General features: G+C 51.8%; 1 long non-coding RNA gene across 3 annotated transcripts; it reads right to left on the bottom strand.

Moving 5' to 3' along the window:
- Positions 1 to 1042: 1042 nt before the first annotated feature.
- LOC107137473 lies at positions 1043 to 13505 on the bottom strand. Of its 3 annotated transcripts, none has more exons than XR_001502866.2 (4): positions 13018 to 13505; positions 2425 to 3777; positions 1746 to 1932; positions 1043 to 1109 (listed from the first exon to the last, which is right to left on the bottom strand). It is a non-coding gene; the product is annotated as an uncharacterized LOC107137473 (long non-coding RNA). The 3 variants fall into 3 exon arrangements; XR_001502865.2 differs by having other exon boundaries at positions 2518 to 3777; positions 13018 to 13495; XR_007348172.1 differs by lacking the exon at positions 13018 to 13505 and adding an exon at positions 11649 to 12318.
- Between the last annotated feature and the right edge of the window lie 3353 nt (positions 13506 to 16858).

A 16858-nucleotide genomic window follows, 5' to 3' on the forward strand; every position in this document is an offset into this window, starting at 1 on the left:
CTTGGCGAGGCAAGGCTGGAGGGAAAACACAGCATATCCTGATGGCCAGAGAAAGAAGCCTGACTGTGGATTGTGTGGGTCACTCCTCTTTATTCCTCAGATGGCCTGCCCACCCCCCAAATGATGATTTTATGCTCTTCCCTGAGTCAAGATGACCGTAGAGATGATGACAAAAAAGTGTCTTGATCTGGGGTCACTGAGGTTTTATTGAGCATTCCCCCATGAAGACAATGCTTGGATTAGATTTAGAATACAATTCTTCCTAGCAATTTATAGAAGGATATGGACTCAAATGTAAAATAATTTCAAGTAACTGGAGCACTTTGCAATTCATTCAGTTAGGAGTTAACCTGTAATATGAGTTGGGAAATTGCAATACAAAGGTGGAGGACTTGGTGTCACTCCCTCTGATCCAAGGATATCTGAGGGATCCAAGAACTGTGGGAAGCATTTCTTTGCAGGGCGGGTGCATTCTCTGCTTTTCCTGGTGCAGGCCTATGAAGAGACTGCTGGTTGGAAAGACATAGTCAGCTGAAGGAGATGAAGCCCTCACTATTCAATATTGTGTGGTTCAAAGAAAATTATTAATTGGTTGAAGGACTAAGAGCTCAGGGCTGTGCCACACAGAATGTTCCCAATGTAAGACCAGTGATGAGAAGGACCTTGGGCTGGAGGTGTAGCTCAGTTGGTGGCAGAGTATGCATTTAGCATGAGTGAGGCCCTGGGTTCAATCCCCATTGTGGGGGAGGGAGGTGGGTAGGCTTAATCACCAACCCTGACATAGGGGTTCTGAAAGCAATTTATTTTGTAACTTTGGAGCCCAGAGCATTTTGTTCATTGATTCATTCTGCAAATATTTAATGAATGCCTTCTTTCAAGGCCTTTGGAAAGGGAGATTTTAACAACCAGGGAAACAAGCAATCAGAACAAGAAACTGACCGATCAGAATGGACCCTGCCTGTCAACAACCAACACATCCTGATTAGCACAGGGGTGATCTCAGCCCTGGCACTGCAGCCTGGAGTGTGACTGACAGCTTACCTTCTTCTAGTGGCCTTGTCAGCAGGGTGGGCAAGGGCTTTCCAGAAGAGATGATTCAAAGCCAAATCCTGCAGAAGCAAACAAAGAAAAGAAAGAAGCAGAGATTTTTGGCAACCCTGGGTTCAGGGTAGTCATTACATAGACACTGTCCTATAGCAAAAGAGCCTTTAGGACTCCAGAAACCTTCCAGTAGCTGGGTGAGGCTGGTGGGAGGTAGTGATTCTAGGAGGGTTCAGATCACAGAGGACGTGGCATGACTTGAGAATATTCCAGTTGACTGGGAGCTATCAAAAGATTTTTAATTGGGAGAGATTGGATTTAACTGTCTAGTGTTTTGGACAAATCATATCTATATTCTAATTAAAAGATGGGTATTAAAGGTGAGTATTAAGTGGTCAGAAATTTCTCAAGGGAGAGCAAACAACCCAGAATTTAGAACAGGGGTCATGGAGCATGGGATGTCTAATATTTGCCTTAAGTGGGACATTTTTCTGTCTGGAAGCAAGGGTAATACTACGGACCTGTTACTACCCAAGCTAACAGCTTCATGAACACGACAGACAGGCATGTTAAGTAAGCACTTTTTGGCTGTCTGAGCCACCCATGCCATCCCAGGCTGGCACTTTTGGAAGGTGGTGGAACCTTTGAGGTGGGACCTATGGTTATTAGGGGTGTGTTTAAACAACAAGCTTTTATTGTCTCACAGTTTGTGTTGGTGAGGAATTTGGGCAGCTTAGCTGGATGCTTCTGGGTCAAGCTGTCTCAGGAGTTTGCAGTGAAGATGTCAGCCAGGGCTGCAGTCAGCAAAGGCTTGACTGGGGCTAGAAGATCCACTTCCCGGATAGCCATGGGGTCCTCTCTTACAGCATGGCGCTGGCTCCCCCTGGAGAACTGATCCAAGAGAGAAGCCACGATGTCTCTTAAACCTAGTTTCAGACATTCCACATCCTTGTTCTGCAATGTTCTATTGATTACACAGACTACCCACCCCTCTTCAGCAGGGGAGGGGGCTGCATAAAGTACATGGATGCAAGAAGGCAGAGATTAGTGGGGCCATCTTGACGACTGGAATTCCCAACTGTTTGCACTCACTGTCAGGCATTCAGTGTTTTAATCAGTGCCTGCCACATTGTAGACACTCAAATACCAATTTCTGAATGAAAAAAAAGGGGGGGGGGTCTAATTAGTTCATCTAGTTCAAACAGTAAGTGGAGATTCACAAAGTAAACCTGCCCTCTTTGCATTTCCAGCAAATTCTCAGGGATGTTAAGCCCAGCTCTTGATTTGCCCCTCTTGGCTCTAAAACCCGGGTATCCTAGGGTTAGGAAGATACTGTCAGGCCCCAGCCCTGGCTGAGGTGAGCATCCTGCCCTGGGCACGCACCCTCTCCTGCGGAAGCTCCCAGGCAGCTGCTCATTCCTCAGATGTTTGTTCTGGAGGAGGACAACTGGGAGAATTGGAAAGTGCTGGTTTCACCTTATTTGCTTGTTCCACATCAGCTGCCTTCCAATGAGGACGCGGAAGCTGCACAAACATTTCTGTCAAGTGCCTCTTTTTTTGTGGCTCTGCCAGATCCCAAATCTCCATCGCAAGGAGCAAGGGAAGCGGCTGACACGCAGCCTGCAGTCCGGATGTCTCCCTGGGGTGTGTCTGCCCCTGAAAAGACGGCTCTTCAATAATGCATGGAGCTATTAGCACCAGGCCCAGGACGACTTGCTCCCTCCCAGCAATCAAAGCTGCCGCCCAGGAGCCGAGAGGTTGATCAGATTTCATGGGCTCCTTATAACTGCTGCTCCTGGTATGAGATTAGAATGGGCTGATTCATGTCCAGGGATGAAAGCAGCAAGGATTTGGGAGAAAATCCGGCTTCCCAGAGAAATCAAAACGTTTCTATTTCATTACAAATGGATGCATGACACAGCTAATCGCTCCTGTGAGAGGCAGCGCTGCGGGACCAGCTGCTACCTCGGCAGCTCTTCTCAGATGCTACATAACGTGCGTAGGATGCAGGACCGGGGAAGCCACTCCATTTCCTTATGTCTAGGGCATCTCTTGGACCATAGGTATCTGTCAATGAATCCCTGGGAGATTAGCCTCCATCCCACAGTACTAGCAATGTGGGTGCAACCCCCTTGGAGGTAATGGGGTGACTGAAGCCGAGGACCACTGAGGAGCAGGAGGCTGCAGCTGGCAGCTGCCATAATATTAATAGCTCCTCATTACTGTGCACGATCATATGTCCAGCATTTTGCATACAGTATGCCACTAATCCTTGCAGCAATTGGCAGTGTATTATTAGATCTTGCTACAATGAAGAAAATGAAGAAACTGAGGATCAGAGGGCTTAAGAGATCTTCTCAAGGCCACCCGGTTAAGACGCGCTGGAGCCAAGTGAAACCCTAGGGCTGTGTTTCTGCCCAGCACCAGCTGCTCCCTCAGGTCCTCCAGACGCAAAGCCGAAGTCCATAGCAAAAGGAAGAGCCCCAGGAGGAGCAGGCCTTCCCCCATACGTGAGAAGTATGGGGCATTTAGCCAGCATCACCATGGGAACTGTCTGCTGGGATCTCAGAGGCTTCCCAGTCAGTCTCGGCCTTCATCCCAGCTAGTTTCTGTGTCTTCTCCAGGGAGCTTTGTCCTTTGACCCAGGGATCACATGAGCTGAGATTCTGATATATTCTGGTTACTGACTCTGAGCGCTTGGTGGGTGATTATCCTCTCTGGCCTTGCTTCCATTATCTGTGAATTAGAGAAAATGATACCCCCTTAGTGGCAAGGCAAAAGGGGAGATGCTCAGGCCATGTAGTTAAGTGGGACTCTCCAGATTGGAGACCACACCAAGTGCCTGCCTCAGCCTCCACGCCCATGCCTTCCTTCCTCTGCTGTCACATTGCCTGTTGTGCCTAAGTCCCCAGACTCTGAAGTTTGAGTCAAATCTGTTTCTTCTAAAAGACATTTTGCACGTTGGCATTCCCAGTAGCCTTCCCTGGAGGGGACTGGGCTCCACCCAGCATTTCCAGCTTTTTGAGATGAGGTCCCATTTCACTAGCTCAGCCTGGAGCTACATGGGGCAGGCTCAACCTCCACCTCCTATCAGCCTCCCCAATCCCTGCCTGGCATCCAGCCCAACACAAGCCCCAGCAGGGCTGCTGGTGACCTTGTAGACCTGGCTTCAGCATGTTGGGTCGGCTCTGGGGAAAGGACCATCAACTCTTTCAATCCCCCTGCCCCATGGACAAAAGGGATCTGCCTGCAGGCTGGGGAGTCAGAGGCAAGCACCCTCCCTGCCCAGGCTTGAACGTGTCTGTGCCCCTGACATACCCAAAGCAAAGATGCCATCTGGGAGGGCTGCCCACCCACCCTCTGCCCGACTAGGCCTTCAAGGGGTGGACTCAGTCTAATTCATGTGCCTGTCACTTCTGCACAGGGAGATGCTCTGAGTTTAGAGAGACACTGGGGATTGATGAGGATTGGAGCTGAGGTTTGCCATGTAGGAGTGCGTCTCAGGAAATGAGGAGATTTGGCAAAACTGAGTTGGAGAGAAGGAAGCTCAGCCACTGAGCTCTGTCTGGGACACTTATAAATATTTGCACGCAAATTGCAGAGCTTGTGCTCCTACACAGAGCTCCCATCCCTGGATGTCCACTGCCAGATTTGCTCTCATTACTGCCAAAGTCATCTTTCTGCTCTCTGTGTCACCTGCCATCTGCCCACCCAGGAAAGATGGCAGTGTCAGTGTCCTTGCATGCACTGTGTCTCCAGGTGTCTCCCAGGGGCCAGCTACACTGTGGGCACTCAGTGGGTTTGAAGTGAAGACAACTGGGAATGTGGTCCATTTCTGGTCCGGCTGCAAGCACCCCAGCCTATATTAAACACCCTGTATAAGCCTCTGAGCCCGTGGCTAGCTGTTGGCTCAGAGATGTCCCAGGGATCACCTGTCCAGCACGACTGAAAACTGCCATTCTGACTACAATGACAGCACTTTTCCCCATACATGGGCCATACATAGACAACATCCCCTCCGATGGCCCTGGCTGTCCACTCACCAGTCACTGGGGGCCTTTGGTGGCTTCCTCACCTTTCCTCCCACAGACTCCCTCTCTCTGTCTTTGTTCCCTGCTGATGGATGCTCCCTTCTATTGGGCCCAGAAGTCACTGTGCTCACAGATCTCTTGGCGCCAGCCTGTGGCCCGCCTTCCCTGGATGGGCATGTTGCAGCTGGGTGATAAGGGCATGGGCCATTTCCACTTGCCTCAAGTGTCTACTTTCTGGCTGTCCTCTCTTCTCCTCAGACCCCAGCTCAGAGGTTTACCCTTTTTAATCCCCCCCCCTTTTTTTTTTGCACTACTGGGGATTGAACCCAGGGCCTTGCACATGCTAGGCAAGTGCTCTTCCACTGAGTTACATCCCTAGCCCTTTTTATACTTTTTATTCAGAGACTGGATCTAAGTTACTCAGGCTGGCCTTGATCTGTAATCCTCCTGCCTCAGCCTCCTGAGTAGCTGGAATTGCTGGCATGTACCAATGTGTCCACTAAAAATTTTTGCTCTTAAACTTTTGATCTTGAAATGATTTTTGATTCACATGTAGTTATAAGAGAGATCTCAAGTAATCTTGACCCCATTTCTCCCAGAGAGAACACCTTGCAATGCTCTAGTCCAATATAGCAAACAGGATATGGAGAGACTAGTATTGCTACAAGCAAGATACAGAACAGGGGTGTTCCAAGGATGCCTCATGCTGCTCATTTCCAGCTACACCTGAGCCTCTCTCACACTGCTACTTCCTTAGTCACAGCTGGAAGGTTTCTAAGCTCCTCTTTGCTGGGGTCCCTGGCTCCCCTCCCCTGACACATCTCTTGGGCTGGGCACCCACAGCGCTCCATCTTCCCCCCCTCAAATTCAGAGGCGGCCTCACTGTGTACTAGGAGGAAGGAGCTCTGCCTGGGAGACAGTGCAGCCAGTGCCTCCCTGGGGAAACACATCAAGCATGGTCCCTCCCCAGGCTCAGTGACCTCACTCACGGCAGGGAGTCAAACCAGCCAGTCTCTCCCCAGCCCTACCACAGAACGGCCATTGTGAGATCTCCTACTCAAACTCCTAATGCGTGTATGGTGGAGCCCAGCCCTGGCCACAGCACTGTCGGCCTGAGGAAAGTCAGACTTTCCCTGTCAGAATCCTCTTCCCTTGGGTCTGCTCTCAGGTAGCTCTCAGGGTCTATCAACCGAGCTGTTCATTTGTAACTGGGCATGTCAGGACAAAGGCCTGCATGGCCCATGCAGTGTTTAACTCAAGTACTTGTCTGTTCTTTCTTGTGCTTCAGAAGCTACTAGTGGATTGAAGCAAAGCCTCGGCTCGCTGCTCAGGGACAACACACAGCTGCTGTATCCTCTAATGCTGCACATGCAGGAGTCAGCACCCTGGGACACTTTGATGCCTCCTTTGGACAGGGCAGGGGGCCTTGATTGAGCACATAGCTCCAAGAAGAGAAGTGTAAACAGACATCCATGTAATGAATGTAAATTTTCCCCTCTGATGTGCATATGGCTCCAGTTTGCTTTCAGCAAGGCCAGGGAGGAATCTTTCAACAGGAAGAAGATCAGAGCAGATGTCAGGGGCACCAAGCCTGCTCTGAGCTGTGTGACCCTGGTGCGACCACAGTTCCTTTTCTGCTATGGCAGAGTTTTGCACCAGGAGCTCTCTAGGTCTGGCTGACAGTTGCCTCTACTGACTGGTCTGGTGGCTGCCTAAGCAGAGGGGCACCATACCCGTCTCTTCAGGGTATGCTTTTGAGCTCATGCAGTGCAGAAGGCATTGGATGCCTTTGCAATTCCTGGAAAGTGACAGTGGCTCTAGACTGTGCACTGGGGTGACCAGGCTCAGACCCAGTGAGCATGACCTGAGCACCCCCAGGTTTCCACACTGGACTGGCCTTTTCATGATGGCCTCAATCTTCCTCGCCTTCTGAGGAATCAGGTCCTTCTTGACCTAGTGCTGGGTTACTCACTTTACCTCTGCACCCTCCTTCTGCCAGAGCTGTCATTCAGCCTGTCTGCTGAATGGGAACAAGTCCCTGGCCTGTTTCATGTGGTCTCTTTGAAGGATAATAGTNCCCCTTTTTTTTTTTTTTTTGCAGGGGAGAGGTTTTGTGGGCGTGTTTGCACAGTCCTGGGGATTAAACCCAAGGCCAGCATGTGCTTAGCAAGTGCTCTAGCACTGGCTTCATCCCCAGCCCTTTTAATTTTATTTTGAGGGATAGGGTCTATTTTGAGACAGAATCTTTCTAAGTTGCTGAGGCTGCCCTGGAACTCTCGATCCTCCTGTCTTAGCCTCCCGAGTCATTGGGATTACAGGTGTATTCCACTGCACCTGGCCGGTCTTTCTTTCTTTTTTTTTTTTAATTTATTATTTTTTTTTAGTTATCAGTGGACACAACATCTTTGTTTGTATGTGGTGCTGAGGATTGAACCCGGGCCGCACGCATGCCAGGCGAGCGCGCTACCACTTGAGCCACATCCCCAGCCTTTCTTTCTTTCTTTCTTTCTCCTTTCTCTTCAGTGCTGGGGATGGAGAGCTCAGGGCCTCACACATGCTAGGCAAGCTCTATACAATTGAACTATGTCCTCAGCTCTTCCTCTTTCAATACAAAACATAAAAATGTCAATCCCAAGGTTGGCAGTATTCTCTGTCCTTAAGTGTCAAATGCCCCTTCCTCTGTGGAGCACTCCAAGCCTCTCTTTCCCCACGATGCAGCCCTTTCTTGCATCCTCTCAGGCCCTTATCATACTGTGGCTGTAGTTATTTCACACCTGACTTTGCTACTTTGAGCTCCCCAGTGTATGAATATTGAATCTTTCAGTTGCTGGTGACCCCTTACTCCAAGCACTTGTTGAACAAAAGCAACAGCAGTGCTTGGCTCATGCCTTCCTTGAGGCCAAAAACTAGGAATTAAGATTTAGGGATGTAGGCAGACCCCAGCAGGGGTAATGCAGGATAAACTCAGTTAACATGAGAGTGACCTTGTGACACAGCAGTGCTTATCCATCAGACACTCTGGAGCAAGGGAAGCTGGTGGCACCAAAGTGCTCTGTGTCAGCTATAGATCCCATGAGGCAAAGCCCGGCCTGCTTCCTCAGGCCTCTGCAAACTTTTCTTGGCCCACAGATCTCAGGGGATGCCTCCAGCGGACATGCTTTGTGTCCTGCTAGAGACTTACCTCTAAGGGAAAGCAAGCCCACAGCTCTCTGAGACTTCTAAGAAGATTGGTGGAGTGGTTATTGCTTTCTAGATCACTGTGCATTTACTAGTAACACACCAATCATCTTTTGCACAATCACAGCCAAAATCCACAGCCTACAGGAACAGAATGTTCTAGGCCCACTCTCCTCTCTCCTGGGGGAGTAGAATTCAGAGCAAAGGCCGTACCCAGAGGAGCAGCACAATGGGTCTGGGCCTTGGCTTGAACTCTGTGCAAGACCTGCCTAACACAGACACAGCTCACTGGGGAGATACCTGGGCTCCAGCCCAATCTTTCTACATGTGACTCCTTTGTCTCTATTCAGGATTTCCAAAGAAGCATGGCCCCAGCCCTGCTCCAATATATACTGAGCCCAAAGTTCACATATGCCTTTTTTTTTCATTTATTTATTTATTATTATTTTTTAAATGTGGTGCTGAGGATGGAACCCAGTGGCTCACGCATGTTAGGCGAGCGCTCTACCTCTGAGCCACAACCCCAGCCCTGCATATGCCATCTTGAAAAAGGGAAGAGAGAGACCTCCTGGGCTGTCTGAGGGCTTGAGGTGCTGGTAAAGCAGCCACCGAAACTTGACCAAGGAAACCAGCACTCAGGGCTGTAACTGGGGAGCTACCTAAAGGTGAAGAAGGTCCCCCAGAGGGAGCAATGGGGAAGGGGAGGCTGGGGACATGCACAGGTTGAAGTTGGCAAGGGTGTGTAAGAGCAAGGTCTGGAAGGATGGACAGGTACAGAGAGGGACAGGGAGGAACGTCCAGCTCCAGACCTCCTCCAGGAAGTGTGTGTCCTCTCCAAGAACAAAACTGACCAAGAGACCCACATACAGAGTGTGGCAGCTGGGAAAGGACCTCTCCTCCCTGCAGAGGCTCCGCCAGCACCTCAGAGGCTCTGTCACCCAGGTCCACGCATGACTTACTAGGTCACCTCCTCCTGGGCCAAGCCCAGCATCTATCTCTAAAACCTTTGGCCTCAAAAAAGGCACACCCTGCCCCCTTCCAGAGAATGACATTGCCAAGTGTGCCTCCTGTCCTGTCATCAGTGCTCCTAGAAGCTCTGAATGTCCCTCCGCCTGGACATTGACCCCAGCCTGGGAAGTTAGATTCACCCCACCCCTCACTCACCCCAGCCCAGAGGAAAGAATCAGAATCTGGAGTTCAAAGACACCTGAGTTTCCTGACGCAGGTAGGTGGTTCATCCCACACTGCTCTCGGCCTTCATCTCCTGGTCTGTAGGGTGGATACACCGACTTATCTTGCAGTTGATTTGGAGATTCAAGGAGACTGCCATTCAGTAAGTGCTCACTAAATAGTCACTTCCTGTTTTCTCCTCCCTGACCTAACCACTCTGGGGGCCTCTCCTGCAGCCTGTCCTTGGAGCTGAGGCCAATGTTGGCCACATGACTGCTTTGGGCTGGGAAAGCTCACCTTAGACACTGACTTCCCCATATTCCTGAGGGCAGCAGACAAGCCATGGGTGGAGCCAAGATAAAAATGGAACACAAGATGTGTAGAAAGGGGAGGGGGCCTAGGATGAGGGAGATTCAGGGTCCTGATTATTTCTCATTCCAGCTAGTCCCAGCCCCCTGGCAGTGGCCACCTCGGTTCCACCCTTCCTTTTCCCAGATGGCCAGGGCAGCACCAGGGAAGGGCTGTCAGCCCTCTGAATTCTGCATGTGGATGGACAGGATGCAGCCAGACCCCAACCCTTGATGCCCGATGAGCCTTCCCAAGCCCTCAGCACCCCTGAGATTCCCCAGGACCCAGAGAGGACAAAGAGCCCTCCTTTGGTGAGCAGATTCTGCTGAACTGAGGAGAGCAAGGAGAACCAGGAAAGAGCTCCCAGGGCACCTGCTGCCAGAGCCAGGCCTTGCTCACCAGCCCTACCCCACGCTGGGAAACCCCACCTCTCACCTGCCCCTGTTTTTCAGCAGGGGTCATCTCAGAGGAGCTGGGGCTAGATCCCTCCTGCCAGCTGAGAGCCAACTCCAGGCCACCCAGCCTTTCTGGGCAGAGCCAGGGCCCCAGGTGCCAAGGCCGCCCCACATCTCTCCTTGGCAGTCCAGGCGCCTTTTTGTTTTAGGTTTGCACAAAAGTTGCAAAGAATACAGAGAGTTCCCATGCATCCTGCACCCACCTTCTGCTAATGTGAACATCTTACATAACCACGGTACATTTGTCAAAGAGACGAAATTAACATTGGAACAATACTATTAACCCGACTGCAGACTTTATTTGGATGTCACCAGTTTTTCCTTCATGGACATTAAATGGTCATTTTTCTGGTGCAGGCTCCAATCCCAGCCACCATGTTTCACTTGGTTGTCACATCGCCTTAATCTCTTTCTTTCGGAAAGAGACTGAACATTTTCTCAGTCTTTCCCTCTTTCTCATGACCCTGACAATTTTTTTCCTCCAGTGTGGTAAAATATATGGCTATGTAGCATAAAATTTGCTATTTTAACCATAGTTAAGCACACAGTTTGGTGGCATCAATTGCACTCATAATGTTGTGTAACCATCAGCACTATTTCTACAATGTTTTCATCACCACCAGAAGGAACTTTGTACCCATTAAGCAATGCCTCTCTCTCCCTCTTCTCCCAGGTACTTCTTAAGAGATGCAAAGGAGCCCCCACCTAAGCCTTGAGCCCAGGAAAATGTTCCTGGCCAGAACGGGTCCCTCTGGACCCCACTGCTACACAGAGGCCTGTGGGAGTCCTGGCCATGTGGCACCCACTGTGGGCCTTTCCTTGATCCTTACCAAAACGTGGACCTTCTAAGGGACAGAGGGGTCATTTCTCTGGAAACTGTACTGCGTGGGCTTTCTACCAAAGGTTGGGACACCTCCTTCATTGTGTCCACCAACAGTCTGACTAAACTCAACCACTGGCCCTGGCATTTCTCTTCCTGGGGCCAATGGGGCTGTCAGGGCAGCTTCTCTTGCAGAGGAGAAGGCTCTGCTGCTGTTCTGACCTTGAGATGCCCTCCTCAGAGGGCTGACCCCAAGTGCCAAGGGCCTGCTGGGCACAGGATGGCCTAGAAGCCAGGCATGTGCCCAAGTTCAGGAGGCGTGCATATCCCACCTTCTAATATGCCCCGAACATTAGTGTGCCTGGCTTCCTGCCCTGTGCAGCAGCCCCCTGACCACCATCTGCAGGTGCAGCCTTGCCGCAGATCAGGCACACAAGACTGGCTGCCTGTAGCCAGACTCCTGTCATTTGGCTCCAGCCACCTGTCCCGACACTCAGGCCCTCTGCCTGACATACTTGCTGCCTGCCACACCTGCTGCCAGGCCCCCACGCCCTGGCTCCTCTTTCCTGCTGGCCTCCCTCCTACCGCCTGCTTCTCCCCACTCACCCGTGTCTAGTTCTAGGTCAGGGCTCCTCCATCAGCCCATTAACACTCTGTGCCTGTCTCTGTTGGGCATATGCAAATGCCACGTTGCCAAGCAGCCTGGGCTGGTCATGGGTGAGCCTGGGCCTTCTCTGCTAAGGGTTGAGCCGAGCGTGTGTTTGCTGCCTGCTCAGTGAGGGGGCGCCTCCGTGTGCTCCAGGGACTGCCCCATCCTGCGGTCTGCAGGCAATGCTCTTTCCCCACTGGGAGTGGCTACTGGGTAGCCCCTTCAGGCTCCTGTCAGTCACCGTGGGGCCAGGCCAGGTCCCTGCTCCACTCCATGTTACTCACTGAGGCCTATCCTAATCAGACCCTGGGGTGGACAATGGGGACACAGAGGTAGGGAGACCCAGCCAGCCCTGGGGCTGCTTGCTGGCCGTCTACTGACACAGACAGGGTAACCAAGGGTCACATAGTACTGGCCATCTTTCCAGAGCCTCTGAGGCCTCAACTCAGAGAAATCCCAGGCAACTTCTATTGTGGGGTACAATACCCACCCCTTGTCCTTCTAGAGCTTCGTCCTGACACAGGTGACTCCGTGGTTCAGAGCATTAGCTTTGGAACCAAGCACACCTACCCCAGAAACCCACCTCTACCACTTATTTGCTGTGTTACATGGAACAAGTACCTTACTGTCTCTGATACTCACTTTTCTCATTTGCAAACTGGAGATAATTATTTCCATTGGGTAGAAATAAAGTGGGCTTGGTTTATAGCACATGCCTACTTCTTCCTCTTCCCTTTACCCCCTCCCCCACACAAAAAATAAACTTTTATAACTTACCATGGTTCCAGACATCTTATCAGTATGTTCAAAGCCTGTTTCTATCTGAACCCAAGTTAGATTACCCAGGACAGTGAAAAACTCACCCCAATTTTCCTAGGACTTTCCTGATTTTCACACGGAAGCACCTGTGTCCTGGGAAGCCTTATAGAACTTCCTATTACTCAGCCTCCTCACCTAGAAATTCCTACCATGAAAAACCCAGACTCTTCACATGCCCAACATGGCCATTCCTCCTGACCTCTGACCTTCACAAATGCTGTTCCCTCCTCCTGAAAATGCCCTCCTCGTTTTCAACTGTCAAGCATCAAATCCGACTCCTCTGTGAAGGCTTCCTGGCTCCAGCAGGAGTCAGATCTCCACCCTCCACCTCTTCAAGGTTCCCCTGTGGCCCCAACACAGGCCCAGTCACTCCATCTCTTCCTCAAATAATGAGCAACACAGAGAGAGCAGACTCAGCCGGCATTGCCTGCTGCACACCATAGGTGCTCAATAAGTGCTACGCTCCCATTCCAACCTCCTCCAGCTGGCTTCTCTGGTCCCACTTACCTTGTGCCTTTGCTCCACAGGTGGACTCAGCAAGAGAACCCTCCCCCTGGGTGGCTCAGATTGAGCCACAGCCAGGATAGTCCTCAGCCTTGGCCAGGGGACTGGACTCCCCAGTGGACTCCTGCCCTGTCCTGAAAATACCCCGAGGGCAGGAGCCCTAGACTGGGGCTCACCTACTTCCAATAACCGTCCTCCAGTCTGTCCCTGCCTACCCTTTCCTTGGGAGGCACTGCGCATGCCCCTGGTGAGCACGGGCTACAGATGAACGCTGAGCAGTGGGTGCCAGGGACATCTTTCTGAAGCAGGCAGTTTGGAGCAGCTGGTGGAAATCTGACCGTTGTACTCAAATCACAGAGTGGCCAGCCAAAGGCCACGGCTGGGCCTGCAGCACATTCCTAGATCAACAGTAGGGCTTTGGGGAGATAGCGTGGGTGTGAAGGGAGGGCAGGAGCAACAGATGTGCCGAGGGGACACTCCTGTCCCAGGCAGGGACAGCTGTAGCCTCACATCCTGGCAGGACAGGGCGGGTAGGTGATGCCAGGCAGGCTGGCGCTGCAGGGAACTTGGCAGCAGTGACGCGCCCCACCCTGGGGCAGGAGGACAATATGGGGCAGGGCAGGAGGACAATATGGGGCAGGGCAGGAGGACAATATGGGGCAGGGCAGGGTGGCCCAGCCCAGAGACCCCCGCTTCCCTGGGGGAGCCAGCCCTCACTGTCCGCCTCTGTGTCTGGGAGGCAGACAATGGAGGCCTCTGGCAGCCACAGAGGAGGGGGCATGGTAACTGGGGCGTGGACATCCCTCTCTGGTGAAGCTGAATTGGAAGGAACAGCGCTGGCGTGAGGCTCAGATGCCCCTGAGTGTGTGGAAGGGCTCAGTAACAGTCACAGGGGCCAGGACACAGAGCTGGGGGCAGGCGGCAGGGCTGCACCGTAGCAGCTACTCCTTAGTTTCAGTTCTGCGCCGCTGTCTGATCTGTGTACTTCCCTCGCATGATTTGTTCAACAAACATTTATCGTAGGCCAAGTATGCACCGGGGATGGAGCAATGAACCATGTAAACATGGCCCTCGATTCTCTCATTTATTTCTCTCCTGCTTCTGTCACAAGGGGCCAGCCTGGCTATCCCCCCTCTTACAAATGAAGAGATTAAAACTCGGACATGGGGGATGGGGAAGAACTCACAGCTGCGTGGCATGGAGATTTCCCGACACTTGACAGACCTCCAGGCCCATCAACCTCTCTCCCACTTCCCAAGGCTCCTGGGACCCTCCTCTGCAAATAGGAGCCCCGTGGGTGATTGCTGCCTGCAGGTTCTGGGAAGACGTGAATTGCAGCAAGCCCCGGACAGGGCACACCAGCCAGGACACCGCCCTCCTGGATGTCACCTGCCCTCCCAGCCCAGGAGTGCTTTGAGAACACTGTTGTGCATTTCATTTGGGGGTGGGGAGCTGGAGAAGCTGTGTCAAGCTTTTTCCTAGGGCATGTGTTGCAGGAGGACGGCTCCATTTATAGGTGAGAAATGACATTGCCATTAGCTCAGCCTCCCAGGGGAAGGCAGCACTGGGGCCAGAGACTGGGGACCTGCTCCCAGCAGGAGTGTTCTCTCTAAGCCACCAGGCACCCTGCTAGCATGTCCCAGTCCCTCTCTGCCCTTCTCCTGTGTCCGCCCCTTTAGGACTCCGAAGGCCTCAGATGTTTGCTCTCACCTGTCTGGCAAGGGTTGGTGGCGTTACTTTTCTTTATTCTGGAGAGGTAGTGTTGTAGGGACAAACGAGGCAAGGCACCGAAGACAGCAGGAAACAGTTTTATTTGGCTGCAGCCAGGTTCAGAGGGTATAGCTTTTGCTGTAATCAATCAATCCCCTGAACCCTGAGTTCAGGGAGTTTCAGAGTTTTATACCCAGCATGTAAGGGGAGGGGCTCAGAAGTTCACAGTCTGCAGAAGTTCACATCAAAGCAGCTTTTTCTTTCACTGTTCTGGGCAGGTTAACCCTTCAAGGACCACACCTGAGAAGGGGAGAGCTTCTTCTCCCCTTTCTGTCCTCCCCCTGCCAGCTGTTACCATGGAGCCTAATTGGTAACTTATTTTAAAAATGTAGACATCTCTGTGAAGCCCAGCTCAAGGCCAGAGGCCTTGTTTGCACATTTCTATAAAGTACTATACTGGATACATGTTTGTGAGAAACTAGTGAGGGGTGTCCAGCACCTGGAGTGCTGGTATCTTCCCGGCCAGTGGCCAAGTAAAACAGGGCAAAACGAAAATAGGAAGTTTATCTACATTGACCTCTTTTGCAGAGACTCTTTTGGTGACAGTCTTAAAATCAGCCATGGTGAAGATTTTTGGAGAAGACCAGTTAAGACTTTTCTGTAGAGAAAGGGGGTAGGACAGTAGGACACAGGGAGGCCTTCTTACCAAGGAAGGACGACCTGGGATAGGCACCACGGGGGGCCGATCCTGGGCTCTGGCTTTTTTTGGCCCTCAGATCCCCCAGGTGGGTGTCAGCCACTCCCCAGGTTGGGCCTCACCACAGCCCACTGCTGAGGCTAACCGCCACCTCCTCAGCAGCCCCAGAGGAAAGGGCACATGCCTCTCCCTGTCCCCCACTCAGAAATAAAAGGAAAACTCTCCGTTGGTCTCTGTCCTGAAAACAGTTCTATTTTCTGCTCTTTTCCTGTCCAGAATACAGAGCGACATACAATGTGGACAGGGGCAGGGGGTGGACACGTGCACCCCTCACCGGTGAGATAAGAAATAATTCATTGCTCCAAGACTCTGAGGGACTGTCCTGGAGCCCCTCGGAGACGCCCTGACGGCTCCCGTGCCTATTGCTGGCGCCATGTCACAGGAACTGTGTCCTCTCTGTCCTCAGTGCCCCGCAGATGCTCGCTGGCTGGAGGACGGTGACTGTCCAGGAGTGGGGCTGACCAGGATTTCCACAGCACAGCTGGCTGCTGACCTGCCTCAGAGGTCTCCCCCAAACCCAGGGTCTGGCTGCCCTTAGGAGCCAAATGGCCTCAGCAGAGCCGGGCCTGGGTCAGGTCCAGAAACTACTTTTTCTTTTTTTTTTTTTCCTGGCAACTGCTGTTCTGCGTCCCACAGTCCACCCTCAAGGAGAGTTTGCTAGTGCCACATACTTTATCATGTCTTCTCTCTGCTTAAAGCCCTCGATATAAGGTTAAGGCTCCTTGAGATAGCTAAAGTGGCCCTTTAGGATCTGGCCTGTTCAGCTTCGGATGGCAACTCCCACTGCTGGTGGCCAGAGCTTGGTACCAGTGCTTGGTACCACGGTGCCTTTGCACTGACTGTTCTTCTGCAGTACCACTCCTATCTTGTACGTTTATCTTCTCCCAAGAGCTGTCCTGGGGCCTGGCTGCTCTAGAGACCTTTTCCAGGAGCTCCATAGTGCTGTCGTGTAACAGTGGCAACACTGAAAACCACTCTGCTTTCTACCAAGGCTTTGCAGACCAGCATCCTGCTCATAACAGCTGCAAGTATCCTTGCTCTTTGCCCAGAGGGCTTCTCTGAGGACATGTTTGATGCCACTCAGAATCCCCAGCACCTAGTTCAACACCTAATACCAAGTAGGTACTCCATACATGTTTGTTGATTGAAAAATGACACAAGGCCTGAATACCTAAAATTTACTGCTTCCTTTCTTCGCTGGCAACAGCTAAGTCAGGAGCAGGATGGGTTCTGCTTCCTAAGAAGCCCTGGAATATCATTGGCTGGAAGGAGACAGGAAACTACGTTCAGGACTCTCTAATGGATAAATAGTGCACGTGGCTGCTAGGAACACTGCAGTGAGCCACTTGGGGACAATCAAGTGAAAAGTGACGGCTA

This window comes from Marmota marmota, unplaced genomic scaffold, assembly GCF_001458135.2.
Source record: "Marmota marmota marmota unplaced genomic scaffold, marMar, whole genome shotgun sequence".
Lineage (NCBI taxonomy): Eukaryota > Metazoa > Chordata > Mammalia > Rodentia > Sciuridae > Marmota > Marmota marmota.